Source organism: Manacus candei, unplaced genomic scaffold (assembly GCF_025592945.1).
Source record: "Manacus candei isolate 608988 ecotype Guabito, Panama unplaced genomic scaffold, ASM2559294v1 h1tg000072l, whole genome shotgun sequence".
Lineage (NCBI taxonomy): Eukaryota > Metazoa > Chordata > Aves > Passeriformes > Pipridae > Manacus > Manacus candei.
In genome coordinates this window covers 4,377,143-4,391,052 of record NW_026138120.1, presented here as the reverse complement: position 1 = coordinate 4,391,052, position 13,910 = coordinate 4,377,143, and the positions used below count along the sequence as shown (strand labels likewise).

Below are 13,910 nucleotides of genomic sequence, written 5' to 3'. Positions count from 1 at the left end.
GAGTTAACAGGCATCCCGCTTGGTTGACCTAGAATCACTGCAGGCACAAAGGCTGAAAAAAGAGGTGTGAGCAACAGCCACGAGGTAATACACTCCACTTGCTATCCTTTTATTTGACAAAATATACTACAGCATCTGGTCATATTTTTTTCCAGAGTGCCCTGTGTTCTGACACTATGAAGAGGTTTTATTTGACAAGTTCCTTTATTAAGATCTTCTCTCATTGTGAGAAATCACATTTAACAACTGACAAGCCAAATTAATTTTATGAACATATCACCACTGTTGTCAATGGTAAAACAGCTGAGTTCATAGGTACTTTGATGCAGAAAGAAAGAAGTAACATTCACCGGGCAATCATAGAATCAAAAAGCTTGGAAAATACCTCCATGATCAGAGTCCGACCCTTGCATGAACACCACCACGTCAACTAAACTATTGCACTAAGTTCTGTGTCCAGTCATTTCTTGAACACTTCCAGGAATGGTGACTCCACCACCTCCCTGGGCAGTCTGTTTCAATGCTTAACCACCCTTTCAGTGATGAAATTCTTTCTGATATCCAATTTGAACCTCCCCCGGTGCAGCCTGACGCCATTTCCTCTTGTCCTATCACTGGTTGCCTGGGAAAAGAGGCCAACTCCCACCTTGCTATAACCTCCTTTCAGGTAGTTGTAGAGAGTAATCAGGTCTCCCCTGAGCCTCCTTTTCTCCAGGCTGAACACCTCCAGTTCCCTCAACTGCTTCTCATATGACTTACTCTCTAGACCCTCCACGAGCTTCATTGCCCTTCTCTGGTCAAATGTCTGGCTCCAAACATCACAATGTGAAACAATGGGGATGACAATTATCAGGGCATTATAAATATGTCTGAACAACGCTATACTCCTAAAATAGGGTGAACATGGACGTGTTGTTGCCTAGCACCACCTCAGGAAAACTAACCCATACGTTCTTGATAAAAATACAATACTAATCTTCAGGTTGAAAATATTAAGACATGAAAAATACTCTCTGTCACAGTATGAGTACCTTAAAATTGCTGACATGTATTAAGAAGGCTCATAACTTCTAATTAGAACAATTTTTACTGTTAGAGTCAAAATTTACCCACACTCAGACTTTTAGAGTGGTCAACAAGGAATAAAATTGTTATTGTTTAAGTCTGTACGTACAGGTTGTGACATAGTCTAATGAAAGTTTCACTTAGATGTCATTTTTTACTTATTTAAAAAAAGGAACAAACAAATAATGCTGTTATAGCAACACATATGGAGGAGGACAGACTGCAGTACTCTATCCTCCCCTCACGAACATGAGTGTCAGAGGCTGAAGCCATGCTCTTAGGAGAGTATAGACAGGCACAAAATAATTCAGTGTATTTTAGAGCCTTCCCCCCAATCCATGAAAACTGAAATAGCTATGTATTCACAACAAAGCACTCTGAGCTTAGCATGAGAGTCCAAACTAAAGAAAGGAAGATTTTCTTATTAACGTACTCTAGACTTCTTGTGGTTTGGATATTCTTTCCAGAATAACACTGTGTACTTCTTCTCTGAAAGCTGTAATTTGCTACTGAAATAATCTTTTATAAAGTTCAAGGATCTGACTGCTACAATAAAATTCTGCTTCTCAGAAAAATAACTTTATCCTCCCATATCAAATAGATATCAACTCTTTTCAAGCCAATTAATTTTCCTTGTTTGCCAAAATACCCTGAAGACACTAAGCACGAAGTAATTACTAGTTTTACAAAGTTACAAATTATATGAAAACTGGCTTGCTGACAGTAGCTTTCACAGTTGCTGTCTTATCTATTGAGGAAAAAAATTACCAAAAATAAAGATACAGTATTATGAACTATTACAATCTCGAAGCTCTTCTAACAACTTATTGTTCAAACTTATTGTTCAATTCCAAAACTTATTTCTATAACAGTAAAACTGCTCCTGCTCTTTTCTCTCTTTTCTTTCAACTGAAAAACAAAACAATAGGTTTATAATGGAAGCGCAGCACTCACTAGAAAGCAGTGGGCGAGGAAAAGGATTAGTGTGAGACAAAAAGGTCAAAGGGTCTGTCTTGAAATTTCACTCATGTTTATTGAACTGAACCATTATTTGCTTTTAACACTTCTTTTAATTGCTGTTCACTTAATGCCCTGCAACTTTTTCTCAAGAAAAGCTAAAGATGTCCCTAGCACCACATAAAAACCCTTTGGCTTTAATGTAAGTTTTTGAAATGTTAATTAGTATTTATTGTTAATCTTAATTAAGATTTGCACCAAATGAAAAATTCTGAAGCAGTTATTCCTGTGCAGAGCTAGTCTTTTCCTAGCAACACACCATTTAAAATATTTTCAGTGATGGACATGTACAAACAGTTCTGCCCTTAACACACTATGCAGAAGTTTTGTTTTCTACATCAATATAGTCTCTTGCCCCAAAATTTAATAATATCCAGTCACTGTCATGTAGAACAATGTAATGTTACAATACCTGTAAAAGGTATTACATGAGAAGTCAGCTACCACCATTACAGCTCCTCTTCACAAGAAATCAAAGCAGTGCTCAAGCAGATAGCAAGGATGAAAGCTTCAGTGAGACCAAGCAGTCAGCACTGACAACAAAGAAGCATTCGTGTTGGGATGAGTAGCATTCAACTGTAAAATTTGCCTTGTATTGATTTGACTCAGAAGCTGGCAAAAATTCAGCTTAATCAAGCCAAACCTTCACCTAGGACCATAATTGCTTCGTTCATTAATCAGCACAGCAATGCTAGCAAGCCTTCCAGCATGGATGGAACCAGGAACAACACACCTTGCTTTCATTCACCTTAGTGAGGTTGCATAGATATATCACACAAACTCATCTTTCAAACATTTTCTTTGTTTGTCTTCAAGAGTTTTGTTGGCATAACCATCAAGCTTTCTGAAGCACAGACATAACCAAAGTATAGAGTGAAGTCTAAACCTCCCTTAACTCCCAGTTTGTCAAGCACGCCTGTGATTGTCCTAGATAACCTGTTGTTAATGCTGGTAATAATCAGCATTATGTTTTCAAGACAACACAGGTGTCCACAAAAACAAGGGTGGGAGGGTTAAGACTGAGGTTTCATCTCAGATCTCCACAGTTGTTTGGTCAGAACACCAGTTTTATTGATCATATACCCTAACCTTTCCACCCTCACTTCTATAGTTTCTTCAAATTAAAGATGATCTTTAACAGATGTTTTAGGTACCAGAAATACAGAGGCTGCTAAACTCCTTTCGGCTAATTTCTGAGTGCATTTTGGTTGATGACCACATTTTCTCTAACAAAATCTTACAAACGAGATTTGAGCTGCTTTTAAAGTCCAGAGAACACATTAAGCCTTTTACAAAGACATATAATGTGTTTCTGTGTATTAAAGGATGACTTTTCCTCACTATATTTTGAGTTTTTATAAAACAGAACCCCAGCTGTGCTAACGCTGCTGAGCTATTTCAGTAATATTTAAAGATTTCAATAAAGCTGTTTTCATAGTGACCAGAAAGGGTGACATAACCTGCAAGAAACATTTACAATAAAAAACTGAAAGGCAGCATCTGAACCAGAGTCCTCATATTTGGATCAAGGCTGTCTCATCATGAAAGGAAGAATATATTCTATGGGCCATGCATGATTTATTCTCAACTCTCCCATATTTTTAATGGGGTGGTAAAAGAAAGGTCAGTGACAATTGTGTAAACTTTGTTCAGGGCTAAGTTATCTGTTTTGAACCTCTCATAACTTTCAAATTAAGATGTTTCTTGTGCCTGAGACAAGCTTGTATTTTCCTTTACAAATCAAGCCTAGTGTCTTAGGCACATAAGAGACATGTGATCTCTGCACCCTGCAGAAAAGCAATGCTTCCAGAAACAGAAATGAAAAGCAAAATTCATTCAGCTGCAAGCACAGAACAAAGACAGTAAACTGAAAGACACAATAATAATACTGTTCCCATCTTAGGAAACACTGAAAGGTTATATTTTTTATTGACAATTTGGACAGTTCTAATGCATGACTTATCAGGAGAGAGAAAGGTTGCACGTATTAAGAGATTGTTTCTGAATATAAAGCACAAAACTATGCCAGATCCCTGTGTCCTTATGGTCTGGACATTTCATTATCAGACCTTAGTCAAATTGTTTGACTCTTTCCTTAATGTCAATGGATGATGACACCAACTTACCACTTAAAGGGGCCACATTCAACTTTGATATTCTTTGTCCCTCTAAGCTGTGCCTGACAAGATATCCAAGAAGAGTTTATAAGCAGCTGAAATTCAGCGAGCCATGCTCAACTTTTTTCTTTTTTTTTTTTTTTACATTAACTACATTGAAATTTTATCAATGATTTCCTCAAAATGGGCAGCATCTCAAACCTTCAATCAGAGATTTGGGATGGCCGTTTTCTCCAATAAATTTCTTTTATTTTTCAATTACAGGAAGTAGCAATTCCCTACATGGGCATAAAACCAAGTTGCACTTCAAACGTTTCCTAAGTTGTATGCTGCTTTTAGTCATTTACCTTAATAAATGCATAATAGGCCTGGAAGGAATAGAAAAAATTTCTCTTGCTGTATGTGGGAAAATAAGGAATACTCCTGGCAAGAACAGCCAGATTGCTTAAAACCATCTAAAAACAGATAGTGGCCACCAAACGAGCATGCTAAAACTCTTCAGCATTTAAAGTCCTAACAAATGGTAAGACTTCAGCAGTTACAAAAGTTTACAGTCCCTTGACCAACCATTTTAATTCTACAATACACCCTTGTCCAAGCTTTCAAAGTATGCATCTTTCAAAGTAAGACAGGATCTTATTTTTTGCCCCAAATAATCTGAATTATGCTAATGAAAACATAGTTCTATTTAAAAACAAATCAGGGTCAGTCATCCAGAAGACAACAGGTTTCAGATTCATTTCCATCACAGGCTGTGCATACAGGGAAAATTCATTATTTATACAGACTTTTCACTGAGTGGCTGTCAATGCTTTTAATTAAGTCTCCAAGCAGTCACAGAACTCTATCCCTTTTGTAGCTGATATTCCAGCCCGCAGTCTAAGGTCATATTTGTAACACTCTCCATTTTGTAAAGCAGCAACTGTTTTCCTGCTTCTGCCACTGGGGCAGAGACCCCTGTTAGGAGCTGCTGGCATCTAAAGCATCTTTGTGCAGCACACAACTTCATAACGAGAAGTTGCTAACTGCTGCATAATACTTGGGCATGTAGCTTTCGCTTTTTGTAAAGAGGCAGCACAATCCCGTTTTGTGGTTCAGTCAGGTCTTGATCACTGCACAAGAGAGGCTGTCCACCTCCACACACAGCTGGCTAATGCACACTGACTGACAGTCATTTCAAATTAGCAACATTGTTATGTTAAAAAGGGGCAAAATAAAAAGCATCAAAGTAGCTTGTTGGAAGGTTCCCTTTAGTTTTAAATGCACCCTAAAACAACAGCAATGAGACTTTGCAAATGGGAGGATGTAACACAGCACGTTGTGTCAGAAACCAGCCACTTGGGTACAACACAGAGAAGCAGGTCTAGGTAACAATTCTGTTTCTCAATCTGCTGAATATACAGAAAGAGAAGGCCAATACATTACAGAGATAATGTCCATAATAAAGCAAGAAATTCTTACTGGAAGATCCTGGCATAAACTAGTACACTTTTCCACACTCAAGCCATGCAAAGCACCCATAGTTGGTGACTTCTGAAGGAGAGGATGAAGAGCCAAATTCAGCACCCTTTACCATACATACTGAACTCAGCAAGTGTAAATAAACTGAGCTTATGCCTTACTTTGCCAGGAAAAAAAGTTACAAATGTCTTCCAAAATGGGAAGTTGCCATAAAATCTCAAACTCTAAGCATCAGAAATACTTTCCTGGGGAACAAAAAACTGACTGATACTAATAAAGGATTTCCATCCACCACATTTACCTCAATATAACACCTGTCTTTTTAGACAGTCTGTGTAAGCTCCGGGACATAAGCTGCTTGGAAAAGTCCACAGCACTATGAATGGTTTAAGTTAACTTCAGTCTTGGTTTATCTCAAATCACTGGAAGTCCTGTGTTCACAGAGATCAACTTCCTAAATATATATGACTGACGATTTGTTTCAAGATTTCTTTTTGTTTGGTTGGAAAATTTGGAGTGCATGCTATGAACAAACCAGTGTGCTTAGAGGTGCCTTAAATCCCTAATTCTAAAGCAGCTTTGAGAGCAATAGCTGACACAGTAATAGCCTATAGCCAAATGAGTCAGTCACTTCTCACAAGTTCATGTATTTATTATCTTGTAAACTACTGAGTATATTTAGCATTAGACAGTTCACATCACAGAATTTACCAAGTGTATTGCAGCACAACGGCATCTCTGGGATTATTAAAGTTTCATATCTTACAGGCATGGATGGCTTTCAGAGGGTTAGATTTATGCATAAGTGCACTCATAGGATCAAGGCCCTAACAAAGCTGTCTTCTGTTTGAGATTTTGGTTTCAATATGATTTATTTCCTCTTTGCTTATCAGTACTGGAGAAAACAGAGGTTTATTTTTTTGGTTTTTTGCTTTTTAAGGTAGGTTAATTGCAGCCTCTAGAATTATTATAGCAGCATAAACAGAAATGCCAGTTTTGCAGGCTCTTGCAGGAAGATATGTCTGTCCATCAGCCCGCTTTAGTGACTGAAACCATCACATACCTACCTGAGCATAACATTATGCTTAGAAAGGCACATAAAGGCATCTAGGTTTCAAGGTGACCATATGAAAAGGCACCTTCAAGAAAAAGAACGGGGGAACAACCCACGCCTGGCTCTTAAGTTGCTGAAGGGAAGGCAGCAGCGAGTAGAGCGGGCAGCCAGGGAAAGACGAGAGATCGGAGAGCCTTGCTTCAGACCGGAATGCGAAGGACAGCCGGGGACGGTGTTTGCCAACACCAGCCCCAGTCACCGAGTCCTCCCCCTGCCGCGGACCCCCCACCCGCACGGCCGGGCCGGGGGAGGCGGCGGCTCAGCCCCGTTACGCGGTGCCCGCGGCCCCCGCCCAGGGGTGCAGGTGCGGGGAGGCGCCAGGGGACATCGCCGCTGGGGGACACCGCCTTGGGGACATCGCCGCTGGGGGACACCGCCTTGGGGACATCGCCGCTGGCGGATACCGCCGCCGCCGCACATCGCCCGCACCAACCACGGGAAACCGGCTCTGCGCCATCCTCTCACGCCATCCCCGCCGGCCCTCTCGGTCTTTCCCTCCCTGCCTTCCTCCCTGCCCACCGCCGCCGCCCGGCGCTGGCGGGGCGAGCCCCGCAGAGAAGGTCGCTGCTCGCAGACCCTGCCACTTTCCCCCGCGCCGAGCAGTAACACACCAGCCCGGGGGCGCCGCTCCGAGGAGGAAAGTGACGGGGAGATGCCGGGGAGATGCCAAGGAGATGCCGAGGAGATGCCGCCGAGATGCCGGGGAGATGCCGCGGAGATGCCCGGGCTGATGCCGCGGAGATGCCCGGGCTGATGCCGCGCAGATGCCGCGGAGATGCCGCGCAGATGCCGCCCTGCCCCGCGGCGTTCCCGCACCGCTCCCGTACCTGGGCGCCTCCCGCTCCTGCCGCTCCGCTCCCCCGGCGGCGCCGGCCCCCGCCCCCTGCGCGCGCAGCCGAACCGCTCCGCGCAGAGTCCCGGCCGGGCGGCGGCGGAGGGAACGGCCGTGTCCGTGCTGCGAACCCGAACCCCCGGGGAGTGCCCAAATAGGGTGGGGATTCTCCCTCGATGGAGATATTCAAGAACCGTCCGGATGCAATCCTGTGCAATATGCTCTAGGATGACCCTGCTTGAGCAGGGAGGTTGGACCAGATGACCCACTGTGGTCCCTTCCACCCTCACCCATCCTGTGATTCTGTGAGGAGGCATCCACGTTTCGCGGGTCGTCCCTCAGCCCATCTCGGGGACCAAGAGCAAGCACGAATGTACCCTTCCCGTGGAAAAGAAGGGACTTTTTTATTCATATAATTGAATGGTTAACTTCTACTCCTCTGTCTCACACAGAGGATAAGTCTAGAAAGTAAAGCAGGTGATTTAAAATACAGCTGCTACCTCATTAACCAGTCAAACCGCTGCATAGAAACTACACCAAACTTAGCAAAGCTGAAGGGATGACCTCATCAGGAGTAATTTCTTCACAGAAAGGGTTGTTAAGCACCGGAACAGGCTGCCCAGGGAGGTAGTGGAGTCACCATCCCTGTCATCATGGCTAGGCTTCGGGAATGAAGATTTGGGAAGGACTCTACCCACATTTGCTACAAGCACGCTGGTGGCTAAAGAAGCCAATGCGAGATAGACAAGATTGGTTGCAAAAGGCACAGCAGAAAGACTCCTTGGATGGTATTGGCGGGATACAATTCTTTCTGCGTTGTCTTTTCTCTTCGATGGTGATCCTGCGTGCGTTCTCAAAGGAAGCAGCAGCATTATAGATGGTGTGTCTCCAGACCTCCCAGTTGGAGACCAGGGTAGACCAGCGATGAAGATCAATGTGGCCAAGACTGAGATGTTGCTTCAGGGAGTCCTTGTATCTTTTCTTCGGGGCTCCTCTCTTGCGGCAGCCGGTGGCAAGTTCACCATAGAGCACGATCTTGGGGAGGCGGTGGTCCTTCATCCTGGAAACGTGCCCTGCCCAGCGCAGCTGTGTTCTCATCAACATGGCCTCAATACTTGTGACTGCTGCTTGTTCTAGAACAGACATGTTAGTTACATAATCTGACCAGTGGATGTTTAGGATTGTACGGAGACAGCATTGATGGAAGCGTTCTAGGAGTCACAGGTGGTGGCAGTAAATGACCCATGATTCGGACCCATATAAGAGAGTAGGTAGCACTATGGCACCATCCCTGTAGGTGTTTGAGAAATGACTGGATTGGCACTTAGTGCCATGGTCTAGTTGACAAGGTGATGTTCAGTCAAAGGTCAGACTCGATGATCTCAGAGGTCTTTTCCAACCTAAATGATTCTGTGAGTCTGTGATTCATGGCTGGGGACTTCTCTGCTGACTGCATGTGAAGTGTCACAGTGGGCTTCTGCCCCAGCAGCTGAACCCCGTGGACCTCTCAGCGGTTTGGGTGCAGCAGCACCACCACCAGGCCAAAAGCATGATGGAACTGACTGTCCCTCTGAGGTCCCATTCAGAGCATAGCAAGCCTTGGTCCTGTCACGTGGAGCCAGTGGCCTGCTCTGCTTGCCAAACCCACCCAACAGGGGCTGTCCTGTGTGCTCCATCCTCAGCATACAACCTGTGCCTACATATAGAAGTGAAAATAGTTTCACTGCTAGGCATCATCATGCAGGTCCCTGGATAAATGGTTAAACTGCTAAACATGATCTGCTGGTGATAAGGCAGCACCTTTACATTTCTATCTCTGTCTTCAAGGAGAGGAACCTTGCTGCACACTTCACCAATTCCTGCCTCAGACCAGACACTTAGTGTGGAAAAGAGACTGCCGAGTATGTTTGATGAGAAGATAGGAAGCTGGGGAAGAGGTCAGAGACTCAAGGATGAGCCAGCAGACAGAATAAAGAGCATTAAAAAACAGAGTATTTCTGCATAAGAGCAACAAGAAGGAAGTATGTTAGGTTGGTACAGCAACGTGGAACTTAGGGATGGCTCAGAAAATATAGAAATCTGTAAAAGAGCTTTGTACCTGGGTTCAAGAAGTTTATTCTCAGCTATTGCCTCATTTCACAGATTTTCTTTTTTGCCAGTAGAACCAATTAATTGAAAGTACTCCATCAGCATGTCCTCTGTAGTGCTGCACAACTTGATGGCCAGAATTGAGTTCCTCGGGATATTTGCTTTTCCTGGTATCATAGAATGGTTTGGGTTGGAAAGGACCTTAAAGATCATCTAGTTCCCTGCATAGCAGGGACACCTTCAACTAGACCAGGTTGCTCAAAGCCCCAGCCAACCTGGTCTTGAACACTTCCAGGGATGAGACATCCACAACTTCTCTGGGCAAACTGTCCCTGTACCTCATCACCCTCCACAGTAAAGAATTTTTTCCTAATATCTAAACTATCCTATATCAGTTTAAAGACATGGGTCTGCATGTGTTCAGAAATTATGGATAAGCTTTGGACACTGTTGCTGTCAAACTTAAATGCAGACCAGAAGTTGCAGCTTCATTATATAACTAAATAAAAAAATAATTTTCTGCTCCCAGTTTCAGTGAATGTGAAATACTGTGGCATCTGCACCTTTTGGGGGTATGTTGGTAACCTGAATAGGGACTAAGAAGTCAGTACTTAGGCTTAATGCTTTTGATTAAAAAGCAGGGCTGATAATTAGCAACATTGAGCCCTTCATACTACTACCATTATATATTTTAATCAAGACCTTTGCTTTTCTCTGCTATCAGTTTTGCTGTCACCAGAATTACATTTCAATGTGTTCTGCAACAGAAAAAGAAAAGACTGTATACCTCCTGCTTAAAATATATAACTGAAAGGTGATGTGAATCACTGAAAAGCTGAGGACTTTATACCAATTTAATTGTAACAACTTCAGTTGAACATAACAACCCAAATTCTTTGCTCTAGAGTTACATCAAGGATGAGCTGCGTCACAGGCAGCTTGCTTCTTAGAATCAGAAAGATAGCCGATGAAAAGAGCAGGTGCAATTTTAAAAAGGGTTTAAATTATATCTTGTAACACACCACTTATATTGCCCATATTATGCTCACTTAGATGACTAAGTCTATTTTCTAATTACACTGGAGATGATTATGGCTAAGTATAATCTACCTAAGAATTATTAGACTGTCTACAGAATGATTACACACTGGTGACACAGAAATCTTTGATGCTTCCTTTCTGTATAAGCTGTCGTGAACTGTGTAAAGCAGCAAGGATGAGTGGTTAGAGCACAGTCCTGGGAATCAAGAGAGCCTGGGGTGTATGTTGTTCTGCCATAAGCTTGCTGCTTGGCTTTGGATAAATCTTGTAGCCCCACAGTAATTAAATTACCTCACACAAGAAACAGGGAGAGCATTTACTCAGAGCTGCATCTTTAAAATCTTTGAATGAAGATTGCTGTGTAAACAGAAAACACAAAATTATAATAATTAGGACAAAGCCACAATGCTTATCTATTAATTATTTCCTCTTTGTCTTCAATAACATAACAGCAGAATTTATGGATTTTAAATGATTTTTTTTTCTCCTGTAAAAGATTGGTTTCCAATGGGTTCCAAAATCAAGGAAGGAAAGCAGAAAGGACACATCTTTAGAGAAGAGAATTTCAAAGAGCCTTTGTTCCATGTTTTATCTGTGAAAGGAAGAGAACAAAAGGCAAACACTGCAACATATAGCTTAAGTTACAGTGGTTTTTCGTTCTTCTTTATACACCTCCTTAGTTGGAGATCAAAGCTTATTCAGGAGAACTAGTACCCCAAAATCCTCAAGACGCTGCAGCACTAGTCTTTGATTCATTATTTCCAAAATACTTTCCTCTGCAAGTTCAAGACAGCAGCTGTGCAACTGATGGAACTAGTTTTCTCAGTAAATTGTGTTTAAAAGAAGAGAAGCTGGCTTAATGTAGGTTGGTAGAAAAGACCATCTAAGTGTTGAAATTATATTAAAAAAAGTAATATGATAGATTTTGGTGAAAGGGTAGTGCAGCCAAGAAAACCCTTTTGTTGGTATTTATTTTTGCTATTTCAAGCCACCGTCTTAGTCCTGTTCTCTCTGGTGGAGCACTGATTTGGGGAACTTAAAAAACAAATGAACTGGGGTTGTTCAGAACAAATGTACCTGGTCACTTCTAAGTCAGAATTCTAAGCCTATACCCATAAAGGCACCCTACCTCTTGCAGTGAGTTATAGGAACAAAAGCTTTTTATATGCAGAAGAGTTAGTAACATTGAAAAACACCTGTGAGATCCTTGTTAATAGTTACACCATAGGCCAGTAAAGGCAAGAGATGTCATAGAATGAATCTAAAGAGCAGGAAGTATCAATGGCACTAGTGTGTTTTGGGTTTTTTTTTTTCTATATAGTCAGGAAACTGGACCAGAGAACTGACAGTATTTTTCCCACACTGAAGCCACTAAAGGTGGCTGCATACCTGCTTCAGTATTATGTTTTATATTAATGTGTCCTGTCCAAATAATTTATGTGTAATTTATGAAGCCACTAAAGGTGGCTTCATCCATAAAAAAGAAAGAGGGTGGCAGGTGCAGTACTATGATGTGAGATAAACAGGTCACCTGCTGAGCTCTGTGGATGTTCAAAATGAAAAAGATAGGAGAAATCCTGGCTGCAGCCTCTTTATCCAATTATACCATTGAAGATTAATCTATGGAAATGGCTGCAGCTGTAGCTAAGATGTTATTGTAGGCACAATGTCAGGCTTAGATGCTGAGCTCTTACTCATGCACCACAGAAGGTAATTCATATTTCCATTACATAAGTGACATAACAGAACACAGCTCCTCAATGTGACAGGGACAGAAGACAGCATGCTGCAGTTACCCTCAGAGTCTAGAAAGCTATTAGGCACAGCACTGAACCACACAACCAAGCTGCTACATTGCCCAGTCAAAAAGGTTGCCTTCTTCTGGAGTGACGATTTACCAATATCACATCAGTTTTTTGCTTTTTTTTTTTCATAAATTTTGGCATTTTCCTGGTTTTAATTTACAGAAATCTGTGACAGCATATTTATTTTCAGAATTCTAAAAGGTATAACAAGACACATTTATTATTATTATTGGCTTTTTTGATGTGTTAGAACAGCACCTGTAACAATGAGGCTAAAACACTTGACAATAGCTTAAGACTCATAATAATATAGAGTCGAGGCAGGTGGAAGAAGGAAATCTGTCAACCTGAGAGGATAAGCCAGTAATGACAACAAAGTAGCAGAAAATAGAGACAACAGCATTAAATCCTTATGCAGTGATCCTATTTAATCTTCATGTATGCTTCATTGTTGTGATGCTGCCTGTACAGAAATGCTTGCAGCAGACGGATGAACTGCAAAAGGCATCTCACTTCCCTCTGCAACAAATGTGCTACGGTAACTACGTTATTAGTATTACATTAAAAATCAAGCATATTTTTCTTCAGCTTAGCATTATTCATCAAATTGCAACAACTTGAACATCAATATATAAGACAAAAAATCGTTTCTGGTGTTATGCAAGTGACACCGGAGTTTGTGAAAGTGATTGCATACCTGCTTCAGCATTATGTTTTATATTAATGTGTGCTGTCCAAATAATTTATGTGTAAATTGTTGCAAATTAAGTCACAGCACTTAGAAAAAAGATTGGACAGCAATACAAGGGACAGAAAATTCTACTATGTGATTTCTCAGCCATCTGGTGTGGTGCAAATAGCACTCATTCAAGAGAGGTTCTGATTAGTAACCACAGCAACAGGTCTGCTGAGTACGCACAAAAAGTTATGCACGTGTCAGCAACCTTTCCTCTCCTCCCATGTACATCATACACTGGGGGCTGTGAGCGGTGACATGTCCTTCCTGGGCTACAGATATTTTTGCAGCAGCATTTTCCAGTATTCTGCTTTTAAGGAGATTTAAAACTTGGGCAGCCTTTTTTTGCTTAATTTTTTGTTTGGGGGTTTTTAATTTTTTTTTTAATTGTAAATATGGCTTTAAAGAGTGCTGTCTCTAAAAAGCCCTCTAGATGAAGAAGTCGTTTTCCTTATTCATGGAAGTGGTAGATATCTGCAGATGGGAAGGGATCGCTGATAACAGAAATACTACAAACTAAAATAACAGAAGTCCTTTTGTCTCCTGTACTTCCAAAAGGATTGGAAAAATGTATTTTTAAAAGTGTCCACAATTGAGTATCTCTGTGACAAAAGAGGCTATGTTTACATATATG

At 41.7% G+C, this 13,910-nt stretch overlaps 1 protein-coding gene across 2 annotated transcripts in view; it reads right to left on the bottom strand.

The window, feature by feature from the left end:
• Positions 1–7,688, bottom strand: part of SCRN1 (secernin 1) — a 37,728-nt gene extending 30,040 nt beyond the window's left edge. Inside the window, exon 1 of one of the 2 annotated variants that reach the window (XM_051808338.1) lies at positions 7,602–7,688. The gene's annotated coding sequence lies outside the window, so the exon portion shown is untranslated. The other variant, XM_051808339.1, reaches the window with a different exon arrangement.
• Between the last annotated feature and the right edge of the window lie 6,222 nt (positions 7,689–13,910).